This window comes from Ochotona curzoniae, unplaced genomic scaffold (assembly GCF_017591425.1).
Source record: "Ochotona curzoniae isolate NIBS_2020 unplaced genomic scaffold, NIBS_Ocur_1.0 contig_3498, whole genome shotgun sequence".
In the NCBI taxonomy this organism is placed as follows: domain Eukaryota; kingdom Metazoa; phylum Chordata; class Mammalia; order Lagomorpha; family Ochotonidae; genus Ochotona; species Ochotona curzoniae.
The window spans coordinates 34,498,989-34,525,236 of record NW_024465885.1 but is presented as its reverse complement, the minus strand read 5'-3'; positions in this window follow the sequence as shown (position 1 = coordinate 34,525,236).

The following is a 26,248-nucleotide window of genomic DNA, read 5'->3' as shown; positions in this document are numbered from 1 at the left end:
TATCATTTCATTTTATTTCATTTTCTCCCCCTTTCACTGATTTCTTAAGCTAAGCTTAAACTACCCCTGCCTGTTCGCGGATCTTGTTTCCAAAGTTTTCTTCATAAGCTCTTGATATTCTGCACAGTGGTTCCAGTTGTCACACCTGCAGGGCAATAATCATTACTAAATTAAAAAAATAATGCTTGCATTTTTACAGTTGTACTGTCCCACTTGCCAGAAAACCAAATGTTAGTTCCTCGTATCTTTACTCAGTTTCATCTAAATTTCATTGAGCCAGTCTGCTATTTCCGAATGTGTGGGCTGATGATGGAGATTTGTCTAGTTTAAGAGCAGATGAGGTTTTCATGTCTATATTATTGTGATCTATGTCACTTTTGATGTGTCTCAAAAATTTTGGAAATATGTACCACCAACTCGGGAAAGTCTCTCAAGGCACTGCATATTTATTAGATACTAACACCTAATGGAATGTAACTTCTTTGCTTTAAAATATAAACTTCCCTGCAATGTCATGGTTTCAGGTACACCTGAGAGCTATTTCAGTGCATCGTTATCTCCACTGAAATGGAAAAGGTATCTAGGAGTTATTTCTAACAGCAAAAATGTATACCAATCAGGTTGTAAAGCAGGTTTGCTTCAAGTAGTGCCTAAAAAGAAACTGGAATTTCATATTAGAAAGCTCTGAAGAACTACATTTGTTTTATCATCTTCTTACAAATTCAGGTCACACATCAGCCTCTCTCTACTGCTCTTAATAAAGGACACTGTATTTCAGAGCAACTAGAGAAAGAATTGCCTATTGAGGTTAGGTAGAAAAGAATTGTGTGTAGCCACCTGTTATGCAGGTGAAACCCAGAGAATAACTACCCTAAATGCTACACTTCGAGGAAAAAAAAGAAAGGAACAAAGGTAGCAGCTATCTGACCTCACTTTGTTTTTCACCTTTGCTACTTTCAGCTGAAAAATTCAGCTTTTTTTTTTTCCTAGTGGTGTTCTTTGGTTCACTCTCATGTCTGATGATTTATCTCTGTACCCAGAGCCTGACAGACTCTGAGAGCTTCATATCCTATCTCACACTCATCGCTTTGCTTATGTGGAAATATTACTGTGACTAAAAGCTATCATCTCTTCTAACATGTATACTGAGTAATCATGATAAGAAAGGATGTGTTATGGAGTACAAATGTTGGAATACTCTTTGTACAAGTATTATGTCATGTTCTATACTTAGAATTATGGACTGGTAAGTGCGTGTTGTATGTACTAGCTAGGACTTTGTATATGAGTATATATGAGTATGTGCATATAAAATGTTCATATGACTATGTATATATGGCATGTGTATAGCTTTATTGTATATACACACACAGGCTAAAGTACTGCTTACAATGATGCTTTCCAGTATCAAAGCACTGATTAAAATCCAGCTTCTTGTTAATGTCCCAGGAAAAGCGGCCAATGATGACTCAAATAATCAGGTAGCTGCAACCAAGGTGGGGGACCTGACTTTAGCTCAGTGCAGTCCTTGCTTTTGCTTTCATTCAAAAAAAAAGGCTGGTCGCTAGAAGGACTCTGCCGTTTTTTCTCCTTCTTGGTCGAACTTTCAAGTAAATAAACCCTTAAAGTAAATATATAAATAAATACCATGAAACAGTATTAGTAGGTTAGGGTAATCATCATAGAAATAAATGGTATGTCAAAGAACTGCTTATGTTTCAAACGTGTGAAAAATCGTTATACTGTAAGTAAAACAATACTATCTAGTGCATTAACTTTTTATATTTAAACATTTGTATAATTTATGACTAATTAGTATACTACACATTTGTTGCTCTTACTATGTGTTTTATATACCCAATCTCTCCTGTTAAAAATAATTCACAAATCTAAAAGACATCTCTTATGCCATATCAAGCATCACATTCTCACAATTCATTGTGGTTACAATTCTGAATACTTAGTAATTTCAAATAATATATGCATGGAAGCATTTAAAATATTCTCAAATACAGCATCCTTTATGTAAGTTAATACATAATTGTGTTTACTGCGACTCAAATTATTAATCACATAATGTAAATGCATTTTGTACACGAGTTGATTAAATACAATATACTCTAGGCAGGTGCAGTGACAAAGTGCACATCATATGTCGGAATAAGTGAGTGATACTTATTTCTGACCCTCCCTCCTGTCAATATGCCTAGGAATCTGTAGATGGTGACTCTGGTTGGAATCTTTTCCATTTACATTACAGTTTCTTCTTTCTTGCTTTGGCCTTTCCCATCCCCAGAAGTTTTAATATTTGGGAGCTAAATGAATGGAGAACAAAATATATCTTTCTTTAGTTATCCTTTTCTGTCTACTATGTATCCTCTCATAAAAAAGTATATTTGAAGTGAATACATGCAAATATAGCAAATGAAACTTTTAAGCATTAACTTAGCATTATGTTTCTTATGATACATAAATATCAACATATATTAAGAAGCTGTCATAATGAAATCATTTAATCAAGTTTTATTTATTTAAACAACAAAATGGCAGAGAAAGAGAAAGAGAGAGAGAGAGAGATTGATGATCAGTTGCTGGTTTACTAACCAATTGCTTGCAACAGCCATGACTGTGCCAGGCTGAAGCCAGAATCAGGAATTACAATCTGGGTCTCGCGTATGGGTGTCATAGATCCAAGTACTTGAGTCGTCACGACTGCCTCAAAGAGTGCAAACGTATTAACAGGCACCTGAATCAGTAGTGAAGTGACAGTTAAATTCAAAGTACTCTGATATTTTATTTTATATTCATTTTTTTAAAGATTTATTTATTTTTTGGAAAGTCAGATATACAGAGAGGAGGAGAGACAGACAGGAAGATCTTCCACTCAATGATTCATTCCCCAAGTGAGCACAACAGCCGATGCTATGCCTATCCAAAGCCAGGATCCAGGAACTTCTTCCGGGTATCCCACAGGGGTGCAGGGTCCCAAAGCTTTGGGCCATCCTTGATTGCTTTCCCAGGCCACAAGCAGGGAGCTGGATGGGAAGTGGAGCTGCCAGGATTAGAGCCAGTGCCCAAATGGGATCCCGGTGTGTTCAAGGTGAGGACTTTAGGCCCTAGGCCATGTCGCTGGGCCTTTATTTTATTTTTATTATTATTTTATGATACAAGTCCATAGGTTTTGGGATTTCCCTCTCCCCCACCCCAAGAATCCTCTTTCCCCTCCCTCCACCAATTTCCCCTATATTAGTACAATAGTATAGTTCTTCATAAATAGTCATAAATCCATCATTGCAGGCATGAACAATGGCAGAGGGTCCAGCATCCTATTGTCAAGATACAGTTAACAGTTTAATTGGGAATCCATCTTTGATTGGGAAATGTAGATGCATACTGCATTGCATCCTCATGTCTGGATATGATGGACTCCATTACACACTTACTATACATCCCCTTAAATGAAGAGCCACAAAACAAAATCAACAACAGGAAGAAAACAAAAAGAAATTTAAAGCACAATGAAGTTAAATAACATGCTACTAAGTGACTAATACATAACTGAATCAATGATGAATGTGAAGAACCATCTTAAAGAACTGGTATAACATCTGAGTCAGTGAACAGATTAATGAGGAAAAAAACTGCTTTGAAGAAATGAAAATAAAAGCAAAAACATCAAAATCCTTGAGATATAGTTTCTGTTAAACTTTGGTGGTGCAATGGACAGATGGGCTTTGTGTTTCTAAATTCAGTTACTAATTATCCTGTTGGATTGATGAGTTTAAGGCATTTGCATTCAGGGCCAATCTGAATAGGTGGTATTTCTGCCCTGTCTTTTTAGTGTTGTTTATTGTTCGATTTAGTCTTTTGTTAATATTTTGCTGGGATCATCTTCACATTTACCTTTGGGTTTGGTGAGTGCTATTAATTTCTTTTTTATGATTATATTTATATTTGGCAGCTTATAGTTTTCAAGCAAGATTTTAAAGAACTCAGTGCATTTTAGGATAATCAGAACTGAATTTATCATTCTAACAAGGCGTATATTAACAATTGAGAAGTAGAACCACCTTAGGCAGGTGCACAGAGAAATCTCCATTATCTTAGTTAGTAAGGAATAACTGAACTCTGCATCCTACCTAGCGAGTTCTAGGAAAGACCCAGTCCAGAGCCTGACCAGTAAGGTGCAGGTGAGTAATTATAGGCCACCTGTCTTTTCCCTGTCTGTTCATATCTTTCTGTATTAGTCTTCTCTGTCTATCTGAGCTAATTATGGGGCTCCTGAGCAACCCTGATGGTCATTGCCAGAAAGAATGGGGAGCCAAAGTTGGAACTAAGTAAGAACTAGAGAAAGCTCCTCTCCTGAGTCCAGAAAGAAATTTACAATTCTTTTATCTCTGAGAATCTCCTGGGCCTCCTGTCTGTTGTTCAATGTCATCAGATCCTGTGGGGAGAGTTCTGGGCTGCTTCACTCTCACACGGGAGTTTCAATAGGAACTGGCTGATCTCAGCTTACTATGGCAATCAAATTCCCTGTGATCTCGTTGGCAGTCACAAAGCACCTTGATATGAACAGATATTGTGACATCTTAACTTCCGTTATTAACATCCACTCACTAGTTTTTGTGTGAAATATATTTTCTGAAATTCATGGTTTATAATGTAATCTAGCACATTTTTTCAATGTGAGATCATAACATAATATTATAGGATGAATGCTTTCCTGTAATCAAATAGAAAGTTTCATGGATTTCAACAACACACTTTAGTCTGATGACGTCATGTTCTCATAAAGATACCTAACTCTGTCTGTGTGTATATATGTGTGATTTACTTGCATTATAATTTAAAAGCACATAGAGTAGAATTTCATAATTTTCATGCTGTGTGTATATATATATATATCCCAATTTGTAAATTAAAAAATTAAAAATAAGTAATGATAATAAAAGTATATATATTTACTTTTATGTATATCTCAGTTGAAATACCACATTGTGCTGAATTATGGGCATGGAACTCTGCATGCCTGCTATGGTTTGCATATGTAGACATTGACTGTATAGAAATGTACCCTGGCCCTTATTTGTCACTTTTACTGAAAACAAAGCAGCAAATCCATGAAATAATGATGTCATGAATAATAGATGCACTTGCTGTGCCTTTTCATTTGAATAGGTACATTTATTTTTCATCTGCTTTTAGATATTGCTCTGCTTACATACATATACCCTTGGGAAATAACAGAGTTATCTGTTTGTACCTAGAGACCAACGAGACTTTGATAAATGGAACGAGACAGAGTTCATGTAGCATCACTTTTATGCATTGCTTTTTATATGAAGTGGGCTTTTTTGTATGTTTAAAAAGTGATACCAATGATTATGTTGCTTATTTTTGTTTGGCAGAATGTTGTTAAAGAAAATTGCTTACTGAGCACAAATTTTGGAAAAGGTTACATTTCTTCATATGAAAAATACATATATTTATATTCTTATTTGAAAGAATATTTTTTGAGTATGTCCTATATTTTTCACAATGTTGAGCCCACTATGACATGAAAAATACTGACAAATTTCTAAGAGGAAGCATATAAAATATTTAATTTATAAGATACCCAGTTTTTAAACTGCATTTTAAAATTAGTAACTGATTTTTAAAATTTGAGTCTTTGTTGAATCCAGGAGTACAATAACAATATGATCTTTGGGAACTGGGTGTGTGCATGTATACACCCAAGCCCCAGGTAATAAACCATACATGTCAAACATATTCATTACAAAATAATAGAGCAAATGTGTTCATCAAATCATTTTTGGAGTATAAACAAATGAAAGTCCAGCTAAGTTTGAACAGAAAAAAATCATTCAGAATAAAAAATTATAATGAAATTTCCAGAATAGAGCTAAACCCACTTTCAAAATCAGTGACCACCAGACTTCATGTCCTTTATATGTGAACTTTTCTAATTCCTTTAAAGAAATCCCTAAAATGTTTTTTTCAAGATTTATTTATTTATTTATTTATTTATTTATTTATTTTAAAAGCAGACTTATACAGTTTTGGAGAATCCGTGTCAATCCAGAAGTGTCCTTAACACCTAGACTAGCCCAGGCCGAAGCCCAGAGCCAGGTAATGGTTTCTCATATGGTGTCATGAACCTGCCTACTTGAGGCATCATTTGCTTTCTCTCAGACACAACAACAAGACACTGAATCAGAAATCCACTGTATCTAGGATTCAAAATACAAGCTTTGATACTCAGCATATATGTCCGAAATGGCCAGCTATCCTGCTCTCCACAACACAGCCCCCACATTTTCAGTTAAACATGAGAGCACCTGTTATTCTATCTTCAGAAATGTTTCTATACCTAACATGAGTAAAAGAGGTCCTGTCTTTAAGTAGGGAGAGTGAGGATTCTGAGTGTCACTGTTGTTGTCTAATATTTAAAATTTTGATATTTGTTTATCAAGTTTGTAAGCATTTTATATTTTAAATGTGGCATTGAAATATTATGCAAAATGGAAGATAAGTAGATACACAGGTAAACATGTATATACATACATTGTCATATAAGAGCTCTGTAACAGAGACTAGTATACCAGGAAGTGAAGATCTGTTGCAAGATCTGGGAAGACTCCCAATGAAATCGCTAAATACACATTGACAGTATGACACTAGGTTTATTACTATTGCTTATACCTACAATGGCATCATACACTTACACAGGAGAACGTCTTACTTGTGACAAAGGGAAATGAGAGGGGATGGAGAAGGGAATCCCTATACCTAAAAAAATTATGAAAAATTAAAGAGAGAAAGATTTGCAATTGGCTTACACTACTGAACTGAGTTTACTAAATATATATATTTTTTTCATTCTGGATCCTAGGCAATGTCTCACTTGAACCACTCTGCTTTTGATTCTCTAACTGGATTTTTGCATATTAACTCACTTTATTGTTAATGATATTAAAGCAACTACAGGACAGAAGCACTCTATGAGTGTCTTTCAAAGCTCTATAGTCTCTTCATGCTAAAAACTCTAACCAAGTTAGGCATAGATGGAAAAATCCACAACATAATCAAAGCAATTTATGAAAAACCCAAAGCCAGTATCATACTGAATGGAGAAAAGCTAGAACCCTTCCCACTGAGATCTGAAATAAGACAAGGATGTCCGCTATCCCCACTGCTATTCAACATAGTCCTAGAGGTACTTGCAGAGGCCATAAGACAAGAAAAAGAAATCAAAGGCATACAAATGGGAAACGAAGAAGTCAAACTTTCACTATATGCAGATGACATAATCCTGTACATAGAAAAACCAGGAGATTCAATACAGAAACTGCTAGAACTTATACAAGAGTTTGGCAGAGTGGCAGGGTACAAAATTAATGAACAAAAATCAACAGCCATAGTGTATGCAAACAGCCCCAAGATGGAAAAAGACCTAACCAAGAAGATACCATTCAAAATAACAGAGAAAAGCATGAAGTATCTGGGAATAAATCTAACCAAAAGTGTAGGAGACCTATTCAAAGAAAACTGCAAACTATTCAAAAAAGAAATTGAACAAGACCTCAAAAGTTGGAATAAAATCCCATGCTCCTGGATAGGTAAAATCAATATCATTAAAACGTCTATACTACCAAAAGCAATATATATTTTCAATGCAATTCCAATCAAATTGCCCAAAACATTCTTCACGGAACTGGACACAATGATTCAAAAGTTCATCCGGAAGCACAAAAAACCACGAATAGCTAGAACCACCCTAAAGAACAAGAAGTTAGCAGGGGGAATCACATACAAGAGAGCAGTGGTTATCAAAACAGCCTGGTACTGGCAAAAAGATAGAGAGGAAGATCACTGGAACAGAATAGAAACACCAAAAGGGAACCCACACAAATACAGCCAAATAATCTTTGACAAAAAGACCAACGAGAGTCCAAGCAAATGGGAAAGCCTCTTCAGTAAATGTTGTTGGGACAACTGGCTGATAGCCTGTAGAAACAAAAAAATAGACCCACATCTATCACCATACACTATTCAATCTACACGGATGAAAAACCTAAACCTATATACAGAAACCCTCAAACTCTTGGAAGAAAATGTTGGAAATACCCTGCAAGACATAGGAGTAGGTCCTGACTTTCTAAGAAGGACACCAAAAGCAATAACAGTTAACAACAGAATAAACAAATGGGACCTCATCAAACTAAGAAGCTTCTGTACAGCAAGGGAAACAATCAGCAAAGTATAAAAGCAGCCCACAGAATGGGAGATCTTTGCGCACTATGTAGGTGATAGAGGGCTAATCTCCAGGATATGCAAAGAACTTCAAAACAACCAAAACACCAAAACAAACAAGCCACTTGAGAAATGGGCACGGGAAATGGGCAAGCATTTCACGAAGGAACAAGTCCAAATGGCAAACAAACATATGAAAAAATGCTTTAGTTCTCTGGCAATAAGGGAAATCCAAATTAAGACATGGATGTGGTACCACCTAACACCAGTAAGATTGGCCCACATAAAAAAGAACGCCAACGACACTTGTTGGCGAGGATGTGGGGAAAAGGGAACCCTACTCCACTGATGGAGGGGCTGCAGCTTGGTACAGCCTTTATGGAAATCAGTATGGAGAACACTTAAATAACTCAAAATCTGCATACCATATGATCCAGCAATAGCATTCCTAGGAATATATCCAAAACACCTGTTTCGTGACAAACCAACATGCAACCCTATGTTTATAGCAGCATGATCAGTAATTGCAAAAACATGGAAGCAACCGAAATGCCCACAAGCAGAAGATTGGATAAGAAAGCTTGGGTTCATCTACTCCATGGAGTACTACTCAGCTATTAAAAAAACAAAATGCAGTTCTTTGTGGCTAAATGGGCCCAACTGGAAACTATAATGCTAAGGGAAATGAGTGAATCCCAAAAGGTTAGATACCACATGTTTGCCTTAATTTAACCTGTAATTTTTGTTTGTTTGTTTTTGAACCTGCCATTGACACTGTCTCAACACATGTGTTCTGAAAAATCGAACTTGCAAGCGTCGTTGGTGTTCTTGTTTATGTGGGCCAATCTTACTGGTGTTAGGTGGTACCTCATCGATGTTTTAATTTGGATTTCCCTTATTGCTAGGGAGCTGGAACATTTTTTCATATGTTTGTTTGCCATTTGGACTTGTTCCTTTGTGAAATGTTTGCCCATTTCCCATGCCCATTTCTTGAGTGGTTTGTTTGTTTTGGTTTTTTGGTTGCTTTGAAGTTCTTTGTATATCCTGGAAATTAGCCCTCTATCGCCTATATCGTGTGCAAAGATCTTCTCCCACTCTGTGGGTTGCTTTTCTACTTTGTTGATTGTTTCCCTTGCTGTACAGAAGCTTCTTAGTTTGATGAGGTCCCATTTGTTTATTCTGTTCTCAACTGCTATTGCTTTTGGTGTCCTTCTTAGAAAGTCGGGACCTACTCCTAGGTCTTGCAGGGTATTTCCTACATTTTCTTGCAAGAGTTTGAAGGTTTCTGGATGTAGGTTTAGGTCTTTTATCCATGTAGATTGGATCTTAGTGTATGGTGATAGATGTGGGTCTATTTTTTTGTTTCTACAGGCTATCAGCCAGTTGTCCCAACAACATTTACTAAAGAGGCCTTCCCACTTGCTTGAGCTGTCATTGGTCTTTTTGTCAAAGATTATTTGGCTGTATTTGTGTGGGTTCCCTTTTGGTGCTTCTATTCTATTCCATTGATCTTCCTTTCTGTCTTTGTGCCAGTACCAGGCTGTTTTGATAACCACTGCTCCCAGCAATAGCACTCCTAGGAATATATCCAAAACACCTGTTTTACGACAAACCAACATGCATCCCTATGTTCATTGCAGCACAATCAGTAATTGCAAAAACATGGAAGCAACCGAAATGCCCATCAGCAGAAGATTGGATAAGAAAGCTTTGGTTCATCTACTCCATGGAATACTACTCAGCTATTAAAAAAAACAAAATGCAGTTCTTTGTGGCTAAATGGGCCCAACTGGAAACTATAATGCTAAGGGAAATGAGTGAATCCCAAAAGATTAGATACCACATGTTTGCCTTGATTTAACCTGTAATTTTTTGTTTGGTTGTTTGTTATTTTTTGAACCTGTCATTGATACTGTCTCAACCCAGATGTTTCGAAGAAGGGAACTTGCATTATTTTTAACATATTGTTTACCCAATACTATGTCAATTAATTCCATAGCGTTGTATATTCTTGCTGATGTTTTGTTGGGGCTTTTAACTGACTGGGAATTTAGTCTGTTAGCTCTACTTTCAGACCAGAGAAGGTTTCCCCAAGAAGCTGTTAAACTTATCTGGACAATAAGATGCTGGACTCTATGCTGAGTATATGCTTGCAATGAAGGATTCTCAACTGAACTTGAACCATGGTTATGCAGCAAAGTGGAGGAATCCACTATGGGGGGAGGGTTGTGGGAGGAGCGGGGGAAATCCCAGTGCCTATAAAACTGTATCACATAATACAATGTTATCAAAAATAAAAAAACAAAACAAACCAAAATAAACCAAAGTTTTATATTTTCAAGTATCATGGAACTGATACCCCGAGAAGCCAGGACATTTGTCATGTTGGTGTATTTCCTATGGTTTGATTAATGCCTCCTTTAACAAAAGGACAGCGGAGGACATACTTGTAACAAAATGTGAATAATCAGGATATAACATTCCTGTGAAACAGCTGTACATGAAAGAACCTTATGTGTAGAAGCTAGTTGTTGGCCAGTTGCTGATTTTACTGAAATTCCTCTATTTGTATTCTTTTAGCATTTAGATTATTGTGCATAGGTACCAAACATGTTTTCTTCCTGAATTAAGAGTCTCCAGAGGCATAGTCAGTAGGATTTATATGGAGAAAAATACACAGGAGAGGACTTATTTAGAGGGTTGGCTTTCACAATTCTGGAGCCTGACAAAGATCCCTATGAGGCTGTTTGCAAGGTAGATGACACAATTTGATCAGGAACGTGATTTATTTTGTCACTGAAAGACTTAAAAGAAAGCTGACAGGGCATCTGTAATTTCAAGCCAAATGATTCGTAAAGCACTAATACAAACAGCAGAATAAACTGGAAAATTTGGAGTCCTGATTTCAAAACAAAGGATATTTATATATGCTAAAAAATGCCAATGGGAGTTGGCATGATAGCTAACCCTCTACCTTGAAGCACATACAACCGATATAGGCACTGACTCATATGCTGGCTGCTCCACTTCCTATCCAGCTCCTTGTTTTTAGCCTGGAAAAGCAGTAGAGGATGGCCCAAGTCATTCGAGCCCAGCTCCCACTTGGAAGATCTGGAAGAAGTTCCTGGCCTTGGATCACTTTTTCTGGGGTCATTGTGGTTTAAGGGATTATGTTAGCAGATGGTATCTTTCTGTCTTACCTTCGATCTGTAATCTCCCTTTAAATTTGAAATAAAGAAAAAATTTTAAAACAGAAAACGAAAGTTATAAATAACACATTTATTATTTCTTAAATATGGATTACAACAGATAGCTAACTATACACATGGGAAATCTGGAAAAAATTTTTAGCTCTCCAGCCAGCTTTAGTCATTGTGAGTATTTGGGGAGTGAGTTTATAGATTGGATCTCTCTGTGGTCTTTTCTCTTTCTCTCTCTCTCTCTCTGGTCTTTTTTCTGTCATTCTCTAATAAGTGGTCTTATTTCTCTGTCACTCTCTAATAAGTAAGTAAATAAGTAGCTTATTTTCTCATGAGCCTTCAGGTTAGCTTCTAGACTTATATTGAAGATGCAGTTTTTCTGGTCTCAAGTAATTTCATTCATATAACTGGTCATCAGATAACCAGCAAAAAGTCTGGATGATTTTTACTTGGATGTCTGAAAAATGTTTTTCAGGCCCTAATCAACTTCTGTTCATGTTCCTGCTTTGTTTGAAATTCTACTGGCCAAAAAAGACAAAGATTTGCATTAATTGGGTTGGACTAAAATGTCAAACCAAAGTTTGAGTGAGATATGAAGGATCAAGACTGTTATTGCAAGCAGTGTATTAACAATACATAAACTCACCAAACATAAATAGAAACATAAATCACCAAACTTAATACAAAACCAGTGAATTTCTACCTTGAGGGGATATTTTAACACACTTCTCAAACTAAGTTTTAGAGTCAGCAAGAAAGCTAACAAATAGGAGGCAAAATCTCCCAACGGTACAGGTTTCGTACTTGGACATGCATGGAACATGGAAGCATCAGCATTATTGCCCAGCAAGCCTGAAAGAGTTACCAATAGAACAAACCAAAACAATGGCCCATATTATTCCTTGTTTGCAATGAGTTAAAATTTTACAGTGTGAAAAACTACATTATCTTTTCTGAAGAAATCAAGAAGGAAAGGAGGGGAGCACTACCATCAAATAGAAAATCTATGTGAAATATCAAAGATGGTAACGTCTAAATCACTCATAAAATTCCAAAAAATAATTGATTGAAAACAAGCTAAACACTTCAACAGTTATTTCTCCAAATAAGACATACAAACTGCTGAAAGACATTTGAAACTTTCCCCCTACAGCACTATTCACTAGGGAAGTGCAATTCAAAGCTGCAATGAGACCAATTGACCCTAGAGAGGAAACAAAGTGCACTGGTTGACAGAACGCAATATACACACATTACCTAGGATTGGTTTGTCATTTAGATAGGCAGTAAAGATGAATGAAAATCTAGGGATTATTTCAAGCCAGTTTCTCAAGGTTCATGTAGCCTTCCAGGGGCAAATGGAACTCAGTTACATGCATTATAGCTGACAAACCCTGGAAATCACAGAGGCCTATTTCTTTTTTTTTTCATACTGTAGGAATATTTGGCAAGCTGGACAAAAGCATAAAAAGACATTCAATTCTGCAGCAATTCAGGAACAGAGCATGGGCTGTTCTGGACAGTCCTCTTTTACATTTGCTGTACACTCTGTAGTAGTTTTTCAGGACTGTAAGAGGAAATGAGGACCAAGGACAGAACTGGGTTATCCAAGAACATCTAGAGTTGAAATATCTAAATATGCAGAAGATTAAACTCACCAAAACCAGAATCAGTGTGAATATAGATAGCCTGCATTTCTCTAGTATCTCAAGGCACTCCATCTATAATTTCAGCTATTCCCCTGAAGAAAATATCAAACTCACATAGGCTTGCAACTGTGTCTTACTTAATATTCATAGAATAGATAATTCAAATCTTACACAAAATCTCTCATAAATTAGAAGATACATGATATGAGAATTGCATAATGAGACTGAAGGGAATTATTTATGTTTCTCTCCAACATTAATTCAAAAGAAATAATGTGTTATGGGCAAATTGCATTCCAAAATCAGTGATTCTACCTTCCTGACTCATTTTTTATCTGCTTTGCCAAACAAGGAAAGTTTAACAGATTAGTGGAAGTATGTTTTCCCTGAGTTTTCATACTTTCTTGATTATTTTTTTTTTTGGTTTCTTTTTTTTTTTTTTAATTGTTGCTTACATTATATTATGTAGTACAGTTTTATAGGCGCTGGGGATCTCCCCCACCCCTCCCATACCCCTCCCCCCATGGTGGATTCCTCCACCTTGTTGCATAACCATAGTTCAAGTTCAGTTGAGATTCATTGCTTGCAAACACCTGCCTAGCATAAAGTTCAGCGTCTTATTGTCCAGATAAGTTCAGTGGCCTCTTGGGGAGACCTTCTATGGTCTGAAGATAGGTCTAACAGAGTAAAGATCCAGTCAGTTAAAAGCCCCAACAAGGCCTCAGTATCATTATACAACATTATGGAATTAATTGACATAGTATTGGGTAAACAATATGTTAAAAATAATGCAAGTTCCATTCTTCGAAACATCTGGGTTGAGACAGTATCAATGACAGGTTCAAAAAATAACAAACCACCAAACAAAAAATTACAGGTTAAATCAAGGCAAACATGTGGTATCTAATCTTTTGGGATTCGCTCATTTCCCTTAGCATTATAGTTTCCAGTGTGATTATTTTTTTATAACCTGCAGAGAGAAAGTATGAACCTTAGGATTCAATATTATTGGCTCTTTCATTTACTTTGACAAACTCATACTCTATGATTAAAAATAGTGTAATATTTTTTCAGAAGCTAGGATGGTATTTCTGTTACAAATAATTTGTACTTTTCAAAATGATGATTCTTTGAAGAAGTAGTTGAACTGTTTACAGTGTTTTGCCCTTGAGACTTTGTGTGGTTGCACAGTTACTAGTCACTTGGAAGCAGATGTCATTCCTTCTGAATGCTCTCTTCTGCCAGCTGGTGCCTCAGACCAGAGCTGCACAGAGTCCAGCCCCAGCAGCAGCATGCCATCAGCAGTCAGCATGCCTGCAGCTGCAATTTCTCAGCCAGACCTAGTGGCCAAAATGGCAACCACCACAACTGGCATGGTCATATGGGCTCTGCTATTGGGCACACATTGCCATACTGGGAGCTTCAGTGGAGGAAGTAATGCTAAACTCTCAAGACTCAACATAATTTATCAGGAGCCTCAGGGAGCCCAGAAACCACAGCCTTAGGAGTGGCCCTAGCTTCTTAATTTGCCCAGAATCGGAGTGATGATAAGCTCACGGGAGGATTCAATGCAGTCCTGAGACTGTGCAGAATTGCAAATAGAGTAGTGTAGTCAAGAAGTTCAGAATGAAGTGGAAAATTGAATCTCAGGTCAAGGTTACTTGAACAAAAAGATGTAACTGTTACTGATGTATAAAGTATAAAGCCACCAAGTCAAAGGTCATGTTTCCTGAAGAGCTTTCTTGGTTCCACTTTGCAATAGAGGAAAGAGTGCTTGCTGTCCGGAAATTAACTGAGATGGTATAAAATCTGAAGCTGGACAGATGTTTAATCTTCTTGAACAAGATGTTCAAAAGATTCTGAAAAACTATTTTAGCACACATACTTAACTTTCATATTTTTTAAAATGTATATGTAAGACACCTTTATCAATATTACTTAATGGGATCATCATTAACAATTGAGAGTTGATTTCTATAGAACTGTTCCAATGTGAACAGACAATGAATACAAAAAATGAAATTTTGAATATTTTATTAATTATATTCACTCTTGGTCATTATACTGTGATTGCATCTAAATATTTCCATTACTTTTATTTCTAAAGTGATTATCCGCTTTTACTACATAAGTCTGCTCCTATTATATAATTTACAGTTATTACTGATATTGTATTTAACTCAAAAGATTAATGGAATTTTGAAATTATTTGGTTAGTTGACAGCTAATATGAGATCTCCAGCACTAAGTTGAGTTGAGAATGAAGGTGGTACTGAATTGTGTATTTTGTCACGGGTTAACAGCACTGCTGAAGTGCAAATTTCTTCTCCAATATACACAATTAATCTCAAATGTGTTAGTTTATTTGCTCCCTTAAGATGCATATAAAAATTTATGATGAGTAGTTTGTCTCCAAATATGTCTGTCACTTTTATGTATCTGCTGTGAGGCATCATAAAGCTTTATTTTATTCTGTTTATGCATAGTTCATTATTTACTCATTGTTCACTACTTTGCTGCATTTCCCCACTTTATTATTTACTTATTCTGTTTTATTAGGATTCTTTTTTTTATTGATTACATTGCATCATGTGACACAGTTTTATAGGCAGTGGGATTCCCTCAACCCCTCCCCAAACACACCCCTCCATGGTGGATTCTTTCACCTTGTTGCATTACCACAGTTCAAATTTAGTTGAGATTCTTTCATTGCAAGCATCTACCAAGTATAAAGTCCAATGTCTTATGGTCAAGATAAATTCATTGGTTTCTTAGGGAGACCATCTCTGGTCTGAAGTTAGAGCTGGCAGAGTATCATCCCGATCAATTAAAAACCCTGACTTTATATCAGTAGCATTTTGTAACGTTATGGAATTAGTTGACATGGTATTGAGTAACCAATATGTGAAAAGAGAAAAAAAAAAGAATGCAAGTTCTGAACCACATCCTATGACTTCTACATTGACATTTCAATTATTAGTTTATATAACTGGCTTCTATACACCATAAAATGGCTATAGATTACTATTCAGCTGTCTCATGTCTATCTTAATTTTAGTATTTAGCAGTTTATAGCGTTTAAGCATGGTTTTGTTGAACCTGGCTGTTTTACAGGTAGTCTAACTCTATAACTCTAACAAGACATATGTCAACAGTTTAGGTGAACAGTTTTAGAAGGGGTGTGCAGAGTAATCTTCAATACCCTAGTGAGGAGTAACTAATCTTTGTGTCCCACCCAGTGAGTTATAAATGCATCCGCACTGAACGTTCCCTGTCTGATTCTAAGCTATCCTTGTTGTTCTCTGTTTATTCTAGGTTTTTGTTGTTTGTTTGTTTGTTTCTTTGTTTTGAGGGGTTTCTGGAGTGATCCTAATGGTCACTGCAAGAGAGGGTGGGGACCCAAAGTTGGAACCAGGCAAAGACCAGAGAAAACTCCTCTCCCTAGTTCCGAAGGAAGTTTACCGTTCTGTTTCTGCAGACTGCTCAGGACTACTGGTTATTGTTCCGATGAGCTTGGATCCTGCAAGGCAGGATTGGGTCTTCTTCCATCCCATGTGGTAGATCCAAATGGGGGTGGGTGACCTCAGAATTCTTGGCCTCTGAAGGCCTTCCTTTTCTCCGTGGTTTCCTTGGCAGCTCATACTAATAGTCCTTGGTGAGGATCTGGGAGTCTTCAGGGTTGGGATACAAGCCTCCTCCTGTCTGCCTGGTCCACTCTGGGGTCCCCCATGCTCTGTGCATATGACCTTCTGTTAACAGGTTGTCAGGATCACTCCTGATTCCCTCCATATGCTTTTGTAGTTTTGTTATTGTCTAATGTTGATTCGAGTCTGTTGTCTGTGAGTTACCAGTTATGATCCTGAGAGGTTATACTTCTCATCTTCCTCACACCTTCTAGGGTGATGTAAGATTCCTCTGCTCTCCCTCCCCATTTCCGAGAAGCATAAGGCTTTACAAGTATATTAGGTTTTACAATTCTGTGATGTAGATTATAAGCAATCTGACTCATATCGATTGTTGATTCACTGGTTACTTCACAATATCTTATTGCATTAGATACAGGCTGTTTGGGGTTGAAATAATATTACTGATTTTTTGGATTAACATCATTTCATAACAGCCACATCAATAACAATATCAACAACAACATCAACAATAGCTTGTATCACCCTGAAAAAATAATGCACCATTGAGTAACCAACACATGTGTGACAAAATGAAAACACAGAAGTCTATTGGGAAAAATGATGCTGTCGTATGTTTCATGAGCATGTGATGAATTCTGCTAGAGAAAAGAGATTATTTGGAAGCAACCAAACTGAGACATAAACATCAGAACACATAGGATACAGCCAAAAAAAGCAAACGATCAAAAAAAAAAAAACAATATAGGTTGGACTGTTGGAGTTACACTTTCCATGTTGGCTTCCTTATATGAGAGAGAATATATGGTATTTGTTCTTTTGTGATCTCATTCCACTGAGCATAAGGGTTCTTAGTTGGGATCACCTTGTTGTAAATAGAACAATTTTATTCTTCTTAATAGCTGAATAATATTCCATGGAGTAGATGTACCACAGCTTCTTTAACTACTCTTCCTTGGATGCACATCTGGTTTGTTTCCATGTCTTTGCTATTGTAGATTGTGCTGCTGCAAATATAGAATTGCAGATCTTTTCTTCACATGCAGATTTCACTTCTATTGGATATATTGCTAGGAGCGGGATAGCTGGGACATATGGCAGGTTTATTTGCAATTTTCCAAGCACTCTCCATACTGATTTCCACAGTGGTTGTACTAGCTTACACTCCACCAGCAGTAAAGGAGGGTGCCTTTCTCCCCACATCAACACCATAAGGTGTTGTTATTTGAGTTCTGAATGTAGGCCAGTCTCACTGGAGTTAGGTGGTACCTCAAGGTGGTTTTCATTTGTATCTCTCTGATGGCTACGGAGCCTGAGCATCTTTTCATGTCTGTTAACCATTTGAACCTGTTCTTTTGAGAAATGTCTGTTCAGTTCTTTTGCCCATTTTGTTAAAGGGTTGTTTTGGGTTTTTTTGTTGTTGTTGTTTTGGTTTGGTTTTTGTTTTCTTGTTTTGTTTTGTTTTGTTTTGTTTTGTTTCTGTCCCTGGGTTTCTGAAGCTCTTTGAAGATCCTGGATATTAGTCCCCATCACTTGCATAGTATGCAAAATTGTCTCCCATTCTGTTGGTTGCTTCTTTTCTTTGCTAATTATTTCTTTTGCTGTACAGAAGCTTTTTAGTTTGATGTAGTCCCATTTGTTCATTTTGGATTTGATTGCCTTTGCCTTAGGCATCTTTTCTAAGAAGTCTTTCCCTGTTCCTATATCTTGGAGTGTGTTTCCTTTGTTTTCCTTTAATGGTTTGATGATTTCTGGGTGTAGATCTAGGTCCCTGAGACAGTTAGAGCTGAGTTTTGTATAAGGCAACACGTCCAGGTCTTGCTTCTTTATCTGCAAGATGGTATCCAGTTGTTCCAACAGCATTTGTTGAATAGACCAGGTTTTTTACCTGGATTGTTTTCAGTTATCTTGTCGAAGATTAGTTGACTGTACATGTGTGGATTCCCTTCTGCTCTTTCTATTCTGTTCCACTGATCTTCTCTGTTTCTGTACCAGTACAAGACTGTTTTGATAACCACTGCTCTCTAGTATGTCTTGAGGTCTGGAATTGTGATTCCTCCAGTTTGATTTCTACTTTTCAGGATAGCTTTTGCTATTTGGGGTCTTTTGTGATTCCAGATGAACTTTTGTATCATCTTTTCTATTTCTGAAAAGAATGTGGTTGGGATTTTGATTGGGATTGAGTTGAATCTGTATATTGCTTTTGGTAATATGATCATTTTGATAATGTTGTTCCTGCCAATCCAAGAACATGGTAAGTTTCTCCATTTTTCAAGGTCTTCTTCTATTTCCTTTTTAAATGATTTATGGTTTTCATCATAGAGGTCTTTCACATATTTAGTCAGCTTAGTTCCTAGGTATTTAAGATTCCTCTACTCTATTTTAAAGGAAACTGTACTTACAATTTCTTTCTCATCCATGGAATTATGTGTGTACACTAGTGCCATCGAATTGTGTTCATTAACTTTGTATTCTGCTACTCTACCATGGTCTCTTATGAGTTCCAATAGTCTCTTCACTGAGTCTTTTGGTTCTCTTATGTAGAGAATCATGTCATCTGCGAATAGTGATAATTTCAATTGCTCACTTCCAATTTGTATTCCTTTAATCACTTTTTCTTGCCTAATAGCTCTGGCAAGGACTTCCAAAACTATATTGAAGAGTAGCAGTGAGAGTAGACATAAACATAAACATAAAACAGCATGTTTAGGTATTGGGCCTAACAGAAACCCTGAAAAGCATTTGAATATTAGTTAAAGTCTAGACTAACTTTTCCCCAAAAATTCACATGTTGGCACTGTTTTTAGAAAGTTAGGAATCTCTCAACACATAATTAAAAGGAAAGTCACTATCCTAGTAAAACTGAAACATCCTTTTGAATCATGATAGAATAATGCATTTAACATACACAATATCATATTTTGCTCTATCCTTGAACCATGTGATTTCCACATTTTCTGTTTGTCTTGGTTGGTCGGTTGTGATGACTCATTTGAAAGAGTCAGCTTGACTAGTCCCTAGTACCCAATACCAGTCAAACACAGCTGTTGCTATTGATACTATTTACACTTGGATAAATCTATAATCAACCAGCTTACATAAAAGGTTTCAATTTTGACATGCTATCTGGACGTCATTTATTCAGTGGGGCGGCCTTAAGGTCAGAACAGCTTTCATGAGAAAGAATGGATTCCCAAGATTGCAGCATCCACTCTTGTCAGATGGCTTCCACTCCTACAGATTTTGGACCTACTAGCTTGTACAATCATGCAAACCAAATCCTACACACACACACACCACATATAAATGTGTGTGTAATTATTAATTTGATATCGCTAAAAAAGATAATAATGGATTATTAGATTATCTACCATAACAAAGAAAGAAGCACATACACTTATAGGTAGGCATGTGTCATCCACATACTTCAATATGAAAATAAAAAATGTTGAGACAAATAGGTGATAAACATGTACTTTATGTGTATATATATACATACAATGCATATGCATATAGTTTTACTGTATTAACCCATACATATATGCATGCATACCTATAGATAAATATGCATGTAGATAGATAGATAGATAGAAAGATAGATAGATAGACAGATAGATAGAAAATATATGTCTCAACAGTGGTGTAATACTGAGCTCAAATTATTGCTGTCTCATTCTTAGTTTTTATCTATATAACTTACCCATGCTTTTTGCTCTCTATTTCAGAATTTTTTAATTTAAAAAAGAAGAAAACATGCTCTATCTAAACTAGCTTGTATATTTAGAGCATATGACATAGTGGTACAGGAATGTTATTTTTCATGGTTAGCATTATGAAATTACTCATTGTATAAGCACAAATATTCCTGAATGCAGTGAAATTTAGGCATCTGTCTTACTGATAACTTCAGAAGCCAGTTGATACATTTACTCGACTTTCATTCGTTTCTTATTTAGGCCTCCACTTACTGCAGAACAGAGAAGCTGTTGATTTTCTTTGCTTCCTCTCATATTTTATTATAATGTTCATGAATATAAAATTGAGAAAATACAGGTAGACTAAAAGGAAAATCCTTTGTTGTACCTACTACTTTGTTTAAATTCTCTCTTCTGTTTCTCAATCACCTGGTCCAATCCCTGAGGTAACATTTCCACATATATGAAGTGAGAGCCTTTGATGTTTTAAAAGCCTTAGATTAAATTCACAATATACTATGTCAAAATAAATTATGCTTATAATCGGTTCAAAAAATAATCCTTTTCCAGAAAATTTAAAATGTGTCCATTATGCTAAATAGGAACAATAGTAAAATTAAGAGAACATGATTGAAAAATTAATTTTCCAGGCTACCATTCTGAGTTGTCTGTTGTAATGGTGCTGTGATTCCAGGCTCTTGAGGCTAGAATACTATTTTCAAATTGCTGTGTTAAAATAGGCTTTGAGTCCTCAGATTCTTTTGTCTTAAAGACATATAAAGAACTATATGCCATGGTAGGAAAAGTAATATGTTAGAGTTTATCTGAACAAACCTCACAGCCTAAGATATTATGCTTTCTTTGAGAAAGAAACTGAGCACTGTGTAAAACTACATATTCCTGAGGTCATTTTTTTCCTACCTTGAAGATGTTATCTTCTTTTGTGTATTCCATTATGATTAATACATAAATGCATGATGTTCCCTAAGTTCTTACTGATAACTCTTTTTATCTGTAATATAAAAAAATCAAAACTACAAATTATATGTCTTGGTCTACTTAAAGCATTGTGCATAGAAGGTTATTAACTCTCTGGCCCGGTGGCATGGCCTACAAGCTAAAGTCCTCGCCTTGAACACACCGGAATCCAATATGGGCACCGGTTCTAATCCTGGCAGTTCCACTTCCCATCGAGCTCCCTGCATGTGGCCTGGGAAAGCAGTCAAGGACGGTCCAAAACTTTGGGACCCTGCTCCCATGTGAGATACCCGGAAGAAGTTCCAGGCTCCTGGCTTCAGTTTGGCATAGCATCAGCCATTGGGCTCACTTGGGGAGTGAATCATTGGACGGAAGATCTTCCTCTCTGTCTCTCCTCCTCTCTGTATATCTGACTTTCCAATAAATAAATAAATCTTAAAAAAAAAGGTTATTAACTCTGAAGTTAAAATGAAACCAAAAAAAAAAAAAAAGAACAGATTTTGCACCCTGTTACTCAAAACCAGAGTTCCTGATGAGCAATGCTATCACTGGGCCCTTTCTACTGATTTATTACAAATTTCTGAAAAAAAAAAATCTGTGACTTCTTGATATAAACCATGACAATGCTTTCTATTAATTTCACTGGTTAATTACAGAGTAAAATTAAAAATGGGGCAGCCACTGTTGTGTATTTAGCCAAGCCTCTGCCTGTCGTGCTTGCATTCCGTAAGGGTGCTTGTATTCTAGCCACTCTACTCCTGATCCAGCTCTCTGCTAAAGACCTGTAGAAGCAGTAGAGAATGGCACATAGTCTGGGACCCTGCACCCATGTGATAAGACTCAGAAGATGTTCCGGGCTTTGGATTGGCACAGGCCAGCCATTACAGCAATTTGGGGAGTGAACCAGCATGTGGAAGATATCTGGCTGTCCTTTTTTTCTGTACCTCTGCATTTCAAGTAAAGAATAAATAAATAAGATAAAATATAAAAAAGCAACAGAAATCACACATGCATAGGTTCAACTCCTCAGATAACTTTTAAGTTGCCCATTTACCTTAGTCTGTCAAACATAGTAATAATTAAGTAACATTAACAGCTTTCATTGTAATGTGATCCTAATCATCTAATTTGTTTCTGTTAGCATGTCACTTTTATTTAATAGTTTTTTATTATCTTATTTTTACAATTTTATTTTTGATGATGGTTACATAGTTGAATAGGGTTGGAAGAGTTAGGATCAGGAGAAAATGCGTGAATCTGTTGCATCCGCATTTTCTTTTCCTTCTTCCTGAATTTGGGTGAATGGGAGAGACAGGCATAGCCACACCCAGTATCATCCAATAGTCCATGTTTGGAGCATGCCTCAAAGGTTGTGTTCAAGTAGTCTTGATAGTTCTGAAATGCTGCCAATATCACAAATAAAAAGGATGAGGAAATCCTTCCAAGGTCCATTGGTTGACACAGTTCAAATCTGAGTGTCTCCGTTTGCTCAGATATTTCCTGCCATGCTTCACTGGGCTATCTGATAAATTTATTCTACCCACCTACTTCCACCATGGCACCAGGTGTATTGTGCAAATTTCAATGGTTTGACATGTCATCCACGTGCCTTAGGCAATGCTGTTCAGAGCTCCAACAAAGCCACTGAAGAGGTCCAGTTTTGGCACTTGCGCTCCATTATTGGACCACATGTACTGCCACTCTCTCCATAGTTGGAGTTGAGTCCAGTGGCTTAGTTGAGGGGGCCCCTCAAAGAAACCATGTCTGAGGTGATCTCAGACCTATGTCTTGCATGTGTGCCCACCTGTATGGGGTCCAGTTTGTTCTTTCTTCCACATCAGCCTATTTCCACACTGGTAATTACAATTGCTAGGTCAGATCTATCTCCAGGCCCATTTTTCATGCAAACCAAAAAGGTGCTGCAGCCCAGCCTGACCCTATCATCCACATAATCAGCCTTTACATACACCATTGGACGCTACAACCCAGTCAGAGTAACCCCCAATATTTGAAAGATTGAGCTAGAGAGAGACAGATAATTTTCCAACTTCTGGTTCATTCATTGGATGGCCAAAATAGCCAGTGTTTGGCCCCACCAAACCCAGGAACCAGGAGGTTCTCTTGGTTCTATCTGAAGGATGTGGGGACCCTAAGAACTTGGACCATCTTCCAGCGTTCACTCACTGTGTTAGTAGGAAGCTGCATCTACGGTGTAGCAGCAAGGGCTTGAACTAGTTTCTAAATGGGATGTTGGCATTGTAGGCAATAGTTTTACCTGCAGTGCACCCATTTTAAAGTTTGTGTCTTTTCAGGAAAATAAGCGAACCTGTTTAGAAATTGATTTGCACTTCCTTTTTGTTTGTTTTTATATCAGTATGAACAGATTTACTTTTATTGGATATGTGAAGTATTTGATTATATTTCAAATACTGTGAATGGTATGGGGCATAGAAGTGATTAGAAAACATTCAATGTTTTGTTTTTTTTTATTTAAAGGAAAATTGAAACATAAAACCATGTATTTTCGTGGAAGGAATTTGGTAATGAATATTATCAGACTACATGTTTAAAATAAACCTTGAGGGGCCTGGCACAGTAACCTAGTGTTTAAAGCTCTAGCCTTGCACTCACAAAAAAGCTATATAGGCACAAGTTCCTATCCCAGCCATCTGCTTTCCATCTAGCTCCCTGCTTGTGACTTGGAAAAGCAGTCGAGGATGGCCCAAAGCCTTGGGACTCTGCACCTGTGTAGGAGACCTGGAAGAATCTCCTGGCTCCTGGCTTTTGATCAGTTCAGCCCTGGCCATTGCGGCCATCTGGGGAGTGAATCAGTGGACAGAAGATCTTCTTCTCTGTATTTCTCTCTGTAAATCTGCCTTTATAATAAAACAAATATTTTTCATATTATTAAGCACATGTAATTTGCATACAACATTCACTAAATACAGAATAAACACAGAGCTACTCTTCCCTGTCAAATTAATAATAAAAAACCTACTATTGACAAACCAATATATAAACAATCTCCTTTAGGACAGACTACTGAGAGCATAAGCCATGCTTTATTTTATTGTGTCAGCATCTTTTCATCCAACAATCATATTAGCTCACTCACCAACTACTACGGTAATTCAAATTAAGAAAGGCTATGTAACTACTGGGCATAATGTTGAGTCTTAGTCATTGCAGTAGACATATGTGTCTACTACTGCAATTAGATGGAATTTTGTATAAGTCAGGAGTCTCTCAACTTTTATCAACATTTTTAAAGAATGACTTGGAAATCAGCTTATTCTGGCTTTTTTTTTTTATTAACAATGCCAAACAAAATTTAGTGTTACATATGCCTTTTTTTTCCAAGTCTTCATTGCTTTACCCTTTTCCCATTTATATTAGCTGTAAGTACTTAGGGGCGTACTAAGCATAACTTCTCAATGTATCTTGAAAGTTATCACTTGAGTGTAAGTATAAAATTGTACAGGTATTTAAATGCTGAAAGAGTTCAGGGTAAGCTTTGTTGCAAAGTAACTGCAAAGGTTTCCTGTAATACATGTGTCATTTCTATATATCAACAATCCACTATTCTCATCATATAGACTGACAAGTGTTCCTTGAGCATATGAAAGAGATAACAAACAAAAAATGGGTTGCAATTCTCTCCAGTCCCCTGACTTGGTATATGATTAAAAACATTTTGGATGCCATGACATATTAGGTCTTTGACTAATATGTGACTACGAAACACCAGTACACCATCTGTTTCCCATTTTTCCTAACCTACCCTGGCCAAAAACTCATGCTATCTGGTAATTAATTAAAGCCTTTCCTGATACTTATATCACTAAAGGAAGTTGTTTGAAAAATATTAAATAAACCTTAAAACAAAAAAAAAAAAGAAGAAAAAGAAGGAAAGTAAAAGCAAGCCTTGACAGAGACCTCATGACCTTTACTGCAATTCTCAACAAAAATCTTAGTCCAAACTTCTAGTAATCGATGTTTTGAAACTGACATAATGGAATGAATGCTTAAAAGCCTGATTCTTTCAAGAAATGCATTTGCTATTGAGAATTAAACCTGTATATAAAAAAAATAGTATGTTGGAGAGTGTTTTAATTGTCAAGGTTATAAAGCTCTAGATGCATGGAACATTAGATACCACAAGGAATGCTAGAGTGCTCCATTTTATATAATGCTGCATTTAGTACAGTAATAAACGTATAGTTTTATAAACCAACACTAATGGCTGTGGTAAAAAGAATGTCTACATGATCAAAAATACCATAACTTTTACTTTACATTAACTTAATGAATGCAAGTGAGGAAACACAATATTCTTATGTTTCTTCACTGAAAACTATATTTATAAACATTTATTAAGTAATCTGCATTTTACTTGTTTGAATAGATTTAACACAAAAATAAAATTGAAAGAAAAGGTGAATGTTTTATCACATTTTTTTAACTCCTCATCTTTCGGTTTGTAAATATGACAGGTGGTACCAAATATGATAATTATTGTCTCACTATTATCTAAAGACTATTTCTAATGACGTTCCCCACTTGTAAATAGTAATTCATCCGACACCATTTTGTGAGTGATGATTCATACTATTTCAAAAATGGACAGAAATTCTATAACAGGCTTTTTTTCACACATTACCCTTATTAACAAGCAAAGGAACATTACATAAACTGAAAAAATAACTAATCAAATTATTTGTTTAATCAGGTAGCCAAGTGGCTATTTGAGGTTGGTATTCTACCAACTTTACCATTGAACATGAGTGCAAAATTATTTTTGTTTCTTCAATAACATTCATTTGTTT